Source organism: Panthera pardus, unplaced genomic scaffold (genome assembly GCF_024362965.1).
Source record: "Panthera pardus isolate Hobbes unplaced genomic scaffold, ASM2436296v1 HiC_scaffold_7, whole genome shotgun sequence".
In the NCBI taxonomy this organism is placed as follows: Eukaryota; Metazoa; Chordata; class Mammalia; order Carnivora; family Felidae; genus Panthera; species Panthera pardus.
Window position 1 is genome coordinate 48,185,805 of NW_026527002.1, and position 11,581 is coordinate 48,197,385.

The following is an 11,581-nucleotide window of genomic DNA, read 5'->3' on the forward strand; positions in this document are numbered from 1 at the left end:
ACTTTTATAAACTTGCATACATCTGTACCATGATTATATTGATTCATTTTGAAAACTGTGTTTCACTGCTCTAAATGGGTAGTTCAGTTACTGCTAACTGTAAAGACAAGTAGTACAATAAAGATAAAATAACGTCATTGAATTCCAGCTAGATAGCATGACTAACTGCAGGCCTTGAGCCCTAAGACTGTTTTATGTTTAAAAAAAAAAAAAGTGGCGGGTGCCTGGCCGGCTCAGTCTGTAGAGCATGTGGATCTTGGATCTCTGGGGTCATGAGTTCTAGCCCCACGTTAAAAGTAGAGACTACTAAAAATAATCATTTAAAAATTAAAAATAGCAAGTGTTAGGAGTCTTAAAGGCAACTAATGGCTGAGGCTTCCTTCTGGAAGTCATCAAAAAAGGGTTAAAAGGAAAGTTAGAGTCTGTTGAGGCAGCCTACACAATGCAGCTGGGGCCAGGTGATGGTAGGGCCCCAATGCTGGGGCTCTGGGTAGATGGGAACTGGCTGGGAGTGCGAACCTTGTACGGCAAATCTAAATCTTAAAGGAAAAGGAAATGCTAAATGGTACACATCAGCTTAGAATCATTACTAAAGCGTAAGTGCACACACACAAAACCACAGCCCCAAGGCTGAATCAAAGGAGAAAATTAAACGACCCTTGTTGCCCCTGACTGCCATGTAACTCTGTGAATCACTTCTTTAGAAAACAGGCACGAATGTTCCAATTAAAGCACGTTGCTAATCTGGTAGAGGACCATGATACAGATGTTCACGTAACCATTTCCCTATTTAGAATGAAAATGCCAGCCAGAAGAAACAAGCACGATTGATTTTAATATATGTCCAGCTTCCTACAGTATCTTTTGTCTTGTCACTCATTACCTTTCAAGGCCTTCAAGGGCAAGAGTTGAGCCTTCCTTAGTTGCTTTGAAACCCCTCCAAGCAAACAACGAAACGTCCTGCAGGCAGTGAGCCTGGATTGGTACGGACTAGTGTGAACCAAAGTCTTCAAAAGTAAGTGAGAGGTAGCAGTCGAGTGGGAGGACTCCTATTTAGGTTTTCTTTACTCCCTCGGGTCGTCCCAGGAGCAGGAATGGCGAACAGCAAACAGAGTCTCTGCAGACAGAACATTCTAATCAAGCTCTCTGAATTAGAATGCTAGTTGGTATTTGGTGACTAGCATTCAGTCTTATGCATCAGCCTAAATTAAAGTGAAGGTCGTCAGGGCTCCCCTCCTCCCATTTGGTAAGAAAGTGACCTAGTTAAGTATAGGCAAACCAAAGCTGGAGGGCAAAATCTCATCCTGTCACCTGTTTTTGTATGACCTTCAAGCTAAGAATGGCTTTTATGTGCTTAAATGGTGGAAACAATAAAAACGTATTTTTTTTTTTAAATGTTTTATTTATTTTTGACAGAGAGAGAGAGAGAGAGACAGAGCATGAGCAGGGGAGGGAGACACAGAATCCAAAGCAGGCTCCAGGCTCTGAGCTGTCAGCCCAGAGCCTGACGCGGGGCTCGAACTCGTGAACCACGAGATCGTGACCTGAGCTGAAGTCGGATGCTCAACCGACTGAGCCACCCAGGCGCCCCAATAAAAACGTATTTTTATGCGTGACACATGAAATTATGTGAAATTCAGGTTACAGTGTCCAGGGTCAGTTTTATGGGAATATGACCACACTCATTCATTCATATATTGGCTTTGGATAGTCTCCTGCTACAATGGCAGAGAAGTTGTGATTAAGATAGTATGGCCTAAAGGGGCGCCTGGGCGGCTCAAGTCGGTTGAGCATTCGACTTTGGCTCAGGTCATGATCTCACAGTTCGTGAGTTCGAGCCCCGCATCAGGCTCTGTGCTAACAGCTCAGAGCCTGGAGCCTGCCTTGGATTCTGTGTCTCCCTCTTTCTCTGCCTCTCCCCCACTCACGCTTTGTCTCTCCTCTCTCAAAAATAAACATTAAAAAAAAAAAAGATAGTATGGCCTATGAAGCCTCAACCATCTACTCTCTGATTCTTTACAGTAAAAGTTTGTGGCACTGACCTAGACCATTAGTTTCTATATTGGCTGCACATTGGAATCATTTGAGAAACTTAAAAAATACTGATGGTACTGATGCTTGGTCTGATTCTGATTAATTGGTCTAGAAACTGGGACTTTTTTTTTTATTTTTTATTTTTTAACATTTATTTATTTTTGAGACAGAGACAGAGCATGAACGGGGGAGGGTCAGAGAGAGGGAGACACAGAATCTGAAACAGACTCCAGGCTCTGAGCTTTCAGCACAGAGCACGACACGGGGCTCGAACCCACGGACCGTGAGATCATGACCTGAGCCGAAGTCGGCCGCTTAACCGACTGAGCCACCCAGGCGCCACTAGAAACTGGGACTTTTAAGAACTGTCCAAGTGATTAGAATATGCAGCCAAGTTCAACAACACCTGACCTGGACTAGTGCTTCTCAGACTAATATGATATGAATCACCTGGGATCTGGTTAAAGCACAGGTTCTGATGTAGTAGTCCTGGGAAGGGCCTGAGATCCTGTATTTTTAACAAGCTCCCTCGTAGTGCAAGGCTGCTAGTCCCCCGATACTGCTTCGAGTAACAAGGTCCTATTCTAGTTTCTCCCAGAAAGAAAGGGGGAAAAAAACCCAACCCTTTCCATGTGTCTTTTATCTTCCCTTAAATATAAGTTAAAAGATGCCACAGAACAAAAATGGCTTATCTCACAGATTTCTTAACCAACCTCAGTAGATGGGAAATTCACCCTGTAAACTGAAAGGGATTTTGATCCTTTCCCAAAAAATAAATGGCCTTGAATACCTGCCTTCACATCGATCTATTAAGACTTCCCATTTTCACTGAAGCAGTGAAAGAATGATTACAGCTTTCTCCTTTCACCCTCCTGTTCCTAGGAGAAAGGTTTTAAAGAGTGTGTATAAAGAAATCCTCTGTTGGTTAATGGCCTTGAAATTGTGTGTGGATTAACAATTAGCCTGAGTCCAGTGACTGGAGGAACAGCTCCCCGACTGGCTGGAGTTGAACTTTAGGAATTAACTGGTGGAATAGAATGTCTTTCCGGGCATGGAATGTTCTGGAATCTTAGTTGCCCAGAGTCATTTGAAACCCCTCTGGGGTAAAATTGAAGAAGGAGACACTACGAAATCCCGTGAAGACATTTATCCCTAACTTTTCCACTCTCTGCTATGAAGAGGATTAAGAATTTCAGAATCCCTTTCCCTTATTTTATTGTTAAGTTGGTGGACATATCCTTTTAAACACTTTGCTTACCAATTGCTGAGGGTTTATCACCCTAAACCTGTTTATTGTTGGGATCTACTTAATCTTCTGAAATACAAATATGCTTGGACGATAAATGTTAATACGATGGTGATGAGTTCTATGGAAAAAAGTTCCACTTCCTAGTTCCTGGTCTCTGAAGTGAAAAGCCATCGCAAGGAAACTATTTTATGGCAGCCCTCAGCTGCATAGGAGAAGTCTTCTTTCCCTAAGTGTCAGAGGTCTGCTTTTGAGATGACTGTGACCTGACAGAGACTGAAACTTTGATGACTCAACCCCATATTCCACCCTGCAACTGAACGCCCGTACAGAATGAAGACCCCAGGATGCCTTAAAGTTATGGCAGTTAATGCCACCCGGGGAGGAAGCAGCTCAGCTAGAAACACCCCTGAATTAGCCCGCATCCAAGCAGGTGTCAGTCTCTTTAGATACACCCTGCCCCGCCCCCCCCCCCTTCTCCACCCCCAGCCCCTGCTGTTTTTAGAATTTCTTGAATCAGATAAAGGAAAACAATAGTGAGGAGAAGCAGAAGTTTCAAAAAATGTGTTCTGTGGTTTTATTGAGATATAATTCACATGCCATAAAGTTCACCCATTTCGAGTGCACCACCCAGTGGCATTTGGTACACTTACAGAGTTGTACAACCATCAGCACCACTGTCATCACCCCCGAAAAAACCCTGTGTCCATGAGCAGTCACTCCCCATTTCCGTCCTCTCTCCGGCCCTGGCAACCACCAATCTACTTCCTGGCTCAATGGAAGAGGAAGAGGAAGAAGGTTTTTGTAGCCAGAATCCTGGGTGCTAGGTTCAAAGTGTAGGACCCTCAGCCAGCTCTTTTCCTACTTCACGTCTATGGGCGTCAGTTTCCTCAGCTGCCAGATGGGTGGTTCTCAGTCTTGGCTGCCATTAGGATCAGTTGGGGAACTTCGAAGAAACGCCGATGCTCAGGCCCTACCCCTAGAGATCCTGATTCACTAGGTCTGGGGTGGGGGCTTAGGCACATGAAATTTTTTTTTAACGTTTATTTATTTTTGAAAGAAAAAGAGAGACAAAGAGACAGCGTGAGCAGGGAAGGGGCAGGGAGAGAGGGAGACACGGAACTCCGAGTGGGCTCCAGGCTCTGAGCTGTCAGCACAGAGCCAGACTCGCGGCTCAAACTCACGAGCCATGAGATCATGACCTGAGCCGAAGTTGGACACTTAACCGACTGAGCCACCCAGGTGCCCCAGGCAAGGGACATTTTTAAAAGTTCTGTAAGGCACATTTATTCCAAGGCCTTGCTATCAAAACGTGGTCCTGGGACCAGCTGGGAGCTTATTGGAATGCAGACTCCCAGGCCCCTCCCCAGACCCACTGAATCAGTACGTGGGCATTAACAAGACCCCAGGTGATTTGTGTGCACAGTCCAGTGCAGGGAGCTCTGCTCCGGCATCCCATCCAGCTCTAACAGTTTGCAGCTTTGTGATCCCTGCTCCTGCCTTCGTGGGCCACCAGGTGATTTTAGTGATCGGTTCCCACAAACCAGAGTTTACCCTGAGCTGGAAAATTGGCTCTTCGTTTGCTTGCTGAACAGGATATAGGAATATGCCATTGGCAAAGCCTTACAAGAAGTTTGTTCAGTGATAGTTAATTACACAGTAATTTGGAAGAACATCAAGTCATTTTAGAGTTGTTTTATCTACTGTCCAGAAGCAAAGAATGGTATTTAGGTCTCCACCTGTTGCCAATTTAGTATTCTGTACTTAGCAGACATCATGTGTCAGGCAAGCCGTCAGTTTTCATTTAAGGCTGTGCAAGCAGGGGCGCCTGGGTGACTCGGTCGGTTGAGTGTCCGACTTTGGCCCAGGTCGTGATCTCATGGCTTGTGAGTTCGAGCCCCGCATCGGGCTCTGTGCTGACAGCTCAGAGCCTGGAGCCTGCTTCATATTCTGGGTCTTCCTTTGTCTCTCTCTGCCCTCTCCCACTCATGCTGTCTCTCTCTCTCAAAAATAAATAAACATTAAAAAAAAATGTAAAGCTGTGTAAGCAGAGTTTCTCAGCCACGGCTGTCCATTTGAATCGCCTGGGGAACTTTTAAAACTCCAGACAGCCAGGCTCCCCAACCCAGACCAAATAAGCCAGAATCTTGGGAGTTTTTATTTTATTTTTTTAATGTTTATCTATTTAGAGAGGGAGAGAGTGTGTGTGCATGAGCAGGGATGGGGCAGAGAGAGAGGGAGAGAAAAAATCCGAAGCAGGCTCCACACTGTCAGCACCGAGCCCCACGTGGGACTCGAACTCATAAAACCTTGAGATCATGACCTGAGCTGAAACCAAGAGTTGGACGTTTAACCGACAACCACCCAGGTGCCCCAGAATCTTGGTAGTTTTATTTAAAACTCTCCAGGTGCTATCATTACCCTGTTCAGGATGTACTGAAAACTCCTGGTTTTGTCCCTTCTTAAGGTCTAAGGCTGTTTCGAACACATTATCTTTGGTCTGTTCAGTACCCGTGTGCTGAACATCTTCATGTCTCAAGCCCCACCAGTAGGACTTGAGGGAAGGAGCCTACCTGTCCCAAAGACGGAGAATGCAACCACCTTGATGGTTTGCTTGACCAACCTTCTGACAGTGGTAACCCTGACACTTTGTATTGTTTCTCCAGGGTTCCACGTGCAGGAGAGAATCTGCACTGTCAGTCTCAGGGAGTAGATCATTTAGATACACGGGTTTGACTCTTTTGGTCCTCGCGTCCATGACGACAGCACTAAAAAGTTAATCAGTCAAAAGATAGGTACTGAAAATGGGGCCCAGCATGAAAGGGAGAGGCTGGGAGAAGAGGCCTCTAGGATCTGACTGATGAAATAAGGCATCCATAAATGGGACAGTTAGCAAGCAGTACATGGGAAAATTCAGTCAAGGGTCCAGTTTGTGGTAAAATCATCAAGGACTGCAGAAATTCAGAGGCTGTGAAATCAGTGCCTCTGGAATAAGACGGAGAAGCGGCGTAGCAAAAGTAGCTCATAGAGGGGCGACTGACTGGCTCAGTTGGTAGAGCGTTTGACTCTTGATCTCGGGGTCATGAGTTCAAGTCCCGGGTCTAGAGTAACGCTTAAGTGGAAAAAAAACAAGATGGCTCATGGAGGGAGTGAGGATGGCGTTCTTAGACTATATATTACCTAGCATACTATTGGTTACATTTACTATGAGCCAGGCATTGTGCTAAATGATTCCCCTGTATAGTTTTTTTTACTCCTCTCAACAACATAAGGTAAGATACTGTAGATGATGAGACTGAGGCAGAGAGAAGTTTAACTTGCCCAAGGTCACGCTGAACCTGGTCTATATGATTCCCAAGGCCATGCACTCCACCATACCATATGTGTGCCAGCAGGCAGATTCCTAACATTATATATGTATTATCTCATTTAATCCTCAAGATAAAGAATGCTTGCTGGTAGGCAGCCCCGGTATTCTCAAGTTCTAGAAAAGGAAATTTGGACACAGAGAAGTTAGGTAGCTAGCCTGAGGTCTAGGGTTACCAGATAAACTGCAGAACAGCTAGTTAAATTTGATAAATAACATAATGGTTTAGTATAAACATTTCGTGGGATGTACTTATACTGGAAAGTATTCATTGTATATCGGACAAATTCAAATGAGTCTCCTGTTGACATTTGTTTGTTTTGGCTAAATCTGGCAAGCCTCCTGAGGTCACGTTGCTGGCAGGTGACAAAGCAAGATTTGGATCAAGTGGTCAGACTCTAGGGTCCACACTTTGAACCACCGCGTTTCGGTGCGGCAGAGTGGGTTAGCGTGCACGGGAGGAAGGGAGCAGACTTGCCTATTTGGCTCCGAGGTGAGGCTGAGGGGGAGTGAGACAGAAGCGGCAGTGGAGTTTTCCACCTCTCCCTCACCTCCTGTGCTCTCCTGCTGCTGCTGCTGTCCCCACCTGCTGGTGGTACAAGAGTTCAGGGAGCTGGGCAATGCAGCCTTTGCTAATAAATGCTTGGTTCCGATGCCAAATCCAGAAGGAAAAGGAAAACCGGAAAAAAAATAAGAGAGAGAGAAGGAGAGGGGGAGAGAGGTAGAGGGATGGTATGAGATTCTGCAGGCACTGTCACACTCACCCCTCCCTTTTTAAACCACAGAGCCACCCGTGAGGATACATGCCTATGCCTGGAAAGCGTCACAGCAATGTGTGGCCGAGGCACAGAGGTGGCAGTTACGTGACCGTCTGATGGACCACTATTGACCAGGGAGCTCTGTCAGGGAGCCTTCTGGACAGTCAGCTGACATAGACCCAGGGCCATGGGCCGGGAGTGGGGCTTAGGCCAGGAGGCCTGAGAAAAGTGGGACATCTCCAGGGTAGATGCTGAGTTCAGCAACAACAACACGTACCACCTAGGCAGTCTGGCTCATCACCATGAGCAGCAGGAAGCTGCAGCTGCAAAAGCGAACTTTTCTAGTTCGTAGTGAAAGGGGGTGAGCACTTGCGTCATTGAACATCAAATATATCACAAACACGAGAGCTTAATGGGGCCAGTGTGATACTCAGCAAGAGGCAATAAAAATTGGTAAGAAGGTCAGCAGAAGCAGATAAACTATTCCCTGTTGCGGAAGAACAGGAATTCATAAAAGAATTCACTGGGTATAAACTCACATTTCTGTTTGAGAAAGCCGCGCATTATGTTGTATAGTTTGTATTTAGGAGTGTTTTAAAAATTATGTTTATTTCTTCTTGTCGTTTTCCGGAGACCTGAGTTAAAGAACCCCATGAGATAGGGTATCTATGAGCATGACCGAAATGGCTGAGTTGTGGTCCAGAGATGCCAAGCATTGGCCGTTTAGAGCTCTTTTCAAGACTGTCTTGAGAATTTATTGACCAGTCACCTTCCTCCCAGTCTGTCTGTCCTCTGGCAATTCCTGCATACTGCCGCTAGAATTTAGAGGTAAATCCTGGATGGTTTAGATTGCTATCAATTGCATAAAAGAGAAAGTTGCAAAAGTTCGATGCCTTTTGTAATCTCTTTCCAAACCGCTTTCCAAATTTGTTCAAGATCTGTTTCTCCCAGTACAGGCTACATCTATCTCGCCCTTGTGGATTTTCTGGTTCAGACCGTGCAAGGTTCTCTGGTTCCATCTCTTTTCCAGACCCTAACTCAGATTCTTCAGGACAATAGCCAATTGATCACCAGACATTTTTGGACCTCCACACCTTAGAACGTGCTGTTCCTTCCATCTGTCCTCCAGTGGTATGCTGGAGCTGGCTCTTGTCGGCTGAGGCACATCTGTGGTCCCAACTCTGCTCAGTGGCATCCTGTTGGTACCCTGAAATCTGCCACAGTAGGAGAATGTACACCGTGGAAATTAGCAAATCCTACTCGTCAGGGCTTCCCCCCTCCCCCCACCGCCCTTGGAGTTCCGGTTGTTAAACATTCACTAGCACACTGCCGTCACCTCCTGCTCTCTGCCTGGAAGATTCCTACTTATTCTCCAAGACAGAGTGCTTCTCTGTGAAGCTTTATTTGACTCCCACAGAGAAACAGGGAGAAGAAAGCAACCCCTCTGTGCTGAGCCTCTGGGCTGGGTGCTTTACATACATAATTGTCATGTCTTTACTAAAGCAGTTGTATCATATTATAATTATTGGTGATTGCCTCCTTGGTAAGTGCTAAGTGTAAGGATTGCAGTCTATATTGATCTGTAAAATTCCAGGGACCTTGAAAGTATCTTTTATAAATAGTGTGTTCTTAGTGAATGTCAAGTATTTAATTAAGCAAACACTGGGAGGAAAAATTGGATTGCTTTGTTTCTTCTGTCTCTGTTCTGCCAAAGAGTACCCCCTCACACCACAATCAAAGCTGAATATTTGACCAACGTCTTCTGCTGGGTGACTTTTTAAAATTTACAATAAACAAATTTATACAAAGGTATCACTAAGTATAATACTTGTGGCATGTTTATAAATGTAGAAGGGGCTGTAGGAACTGGTATATAAAGATGGATATTTTAGGGGCACCTGGCTGGCTCAGACAGAGCATGTGACTCTTTATCTCGGGGTTGTGAGTTCGACCCCCACATTGGGTGTAGAGATTACTTAAAAATAAACTCTTTTAAAAAAGATGGAAATTGGGGCACCTGGGTGGCTCAGTTGGTTAAGTGTCAGACTTGGGCTCAGGTCATGATCTCGCGGTTCATGAGCTCGAGCCCCACATCGGGCTCTGTGCTGACAGCTCAGAGCCTGGAACCTGCTTCAGATTCTGTGTCTCCCTCTTTCTCTGCCCCTCCTCTGCTCATGCTCTATCCCTCTCTGTCTCTCAAAAACAAACAAACAAACAAACAAACAAACAATATTAAAAAAGATGGAAATTTTAGGTCTATGGGAGGCAGGTGGGGAAGGCATTTTTGGTCAGAGGTGCTTTTTAGTGACCTCTCTTATTAAATCTGTGGGGGTAAAAGACATGCTTAGCATCATACCTGGCCTGAAATATGGACTTTATAGGTAGCTACCACCGCCACCCCCACCCTCATCATCATCATCATCATCTTCTTCTTCTTCTTCTTCTTCTTCATCCTCATCATCATCATCATCCAATATTCCTGAGGAACAGAGCTAGGCAGAGCTAAGAAGCCATTTGATTGACCTGGATCTCTGTGTGGAAGCTTGCAAACTCCTTGTTTTGCCCTCTCATTTTCCCTTAAATTTATTAAAGCATGGAAGCATTGTGAAGAAAGCTTTTTTTCTTGTGGCGGTTAGGATGCTTTGTACATACGCCTCACCGCTCCCCCCCCCCCCACCTGCCAGTGGGAGAAGCAAGCGGTAAATATTACTTTGATCTGATCTGAATAGATGGAGTAAAATGATTGGCTGAGAGGACCTTCCCTGTAATTTATTCAAACCAACTTAGCCAAAAGCTAGGATGTAGATGAAAGATTATGTCACATCATCCTTACGAGAGCAAACAGTATATGCAGAAGCAGCAGTAAAGTTTGCCCGCTGTATTCTGATCTTACTGCTACAGGAATAAGTATTTTGCAGTAACAGTGAAGTATTCTGATCTTACCACTCATCGGTCTCTGTCCAAAGGCCAGAGAGTTGCAGCAATAAAATCAGAACACAGACAGTTGTGGGTTACGAAGGGGGTTTCATGGAAGAGATGAGACCTGCAGCAGAGGGAGGGATAAATTACGAAGGATGTCCTGAGGGAAGAAAGTTAACTGGGGTAAATATTTAGAATCGCATTTCCTGCTCTGTGCTTTTACAAAAACGGCATTTGGCAAAAAGCATTCTAAGACCAAAGAAGTTTGGGAAATGGTGCATATATCCACCTTGGGTTACGCTATGTATCATATGCTCTGGGAACACCTGAAGTGAAGAACCCTGATCAGCTCTGTTTAATCTGTTTCCCAGCTGTGCTTGATCGGGGCATCTCCTTTTGGGGCATACCTATTAACATCTTCGAGAATGTTCAAGTACCATCGGGCCTCAATTGGGACACACTAATTTACGGGATGATGTTTCTGAAAAACTAGCATTTATTTATGCCTTTTTTGAGACCTCAAAAGAGTCCGTCTCATCCTCAGTTCACACTACCTTATGATCACAATTTCAACAGGGCTTCTCTTGTATTTTATCTTTCCCTTTTATCCCCAACCCCCCACTCCCCACCTTAAGTACCCACGTTCGTGTGTTTATTATCTTCCTTAAATATGCCTTTATCTTGATTAAAACAGAGAGGGGGGCAAACCATAAGAGACTCTTGGAACAAACTCAGGGTTGCTGGAGGGGAGGTGGGGGGCGATGGGTTAAATGGGTGATGGGCACGAAAGGAGGCACTTTTGGGGATGAGCAGTGGGTAGCATATGTAAGAGATGAATCATTGGGTTCTACTCCTGAAGCCAAGAGTTCACTGTATGTTAACTAACTTGAATTTAAATTTAAAAAAATGTACCTTTATCTCATACAAGATAGTGTTTTGTGCATATGTGCTTTATGTTTTATTTTTTCGTCTATTTTTTTCTCACCCAGTACTGTGTTTTAAAGAGCTAAGATTGTTGTCCATTCATCTCATTTGCTGTTTCACCTGCTGCACAGGATTCCACAGTATGCAGCCCACCTACTTACTCATCCATCCCTCCCCTAATAGACACCAAGTTTGATGGCGTTGGGGACCTTGAGACTGGGACACCAGAACAGAGAGAATAGTCATGTCTCCTAGATAAATAGTTTGAAAAGTTCTCTTCTATTAAATAATGAAATAACCTGGCCAATTTTGGCAAGCTGACCTAATCAAGTC

The 11,581-nt window shown here is 44.9% G+C and overlaps 1 long non-coding RNA gene across 2 annotated transcripts in view; it reads left to right on the forward strand.

The window, feature by feature from the left end:
• LOC109277975 (uncharacterized) overlaps positions 1 to 8,012 on the forward strand; it is a 51,877-nt gene extending 43,865 nt beyond the window's left edge. For both annotated transcript variants that reach the window (XR_008419958.1, XR_008419957.1), the window contains one exon: positions 7,433 to 8,012. This is a non-coding gene — a long non-coding RNA (uncharacterized LOC109277975). The remainder of the gene's footprint in view (positions 1 to 7,432) is intronic.
• Positions 8,013 to 11,581: the final 3,569 nt, after the last annotated feature.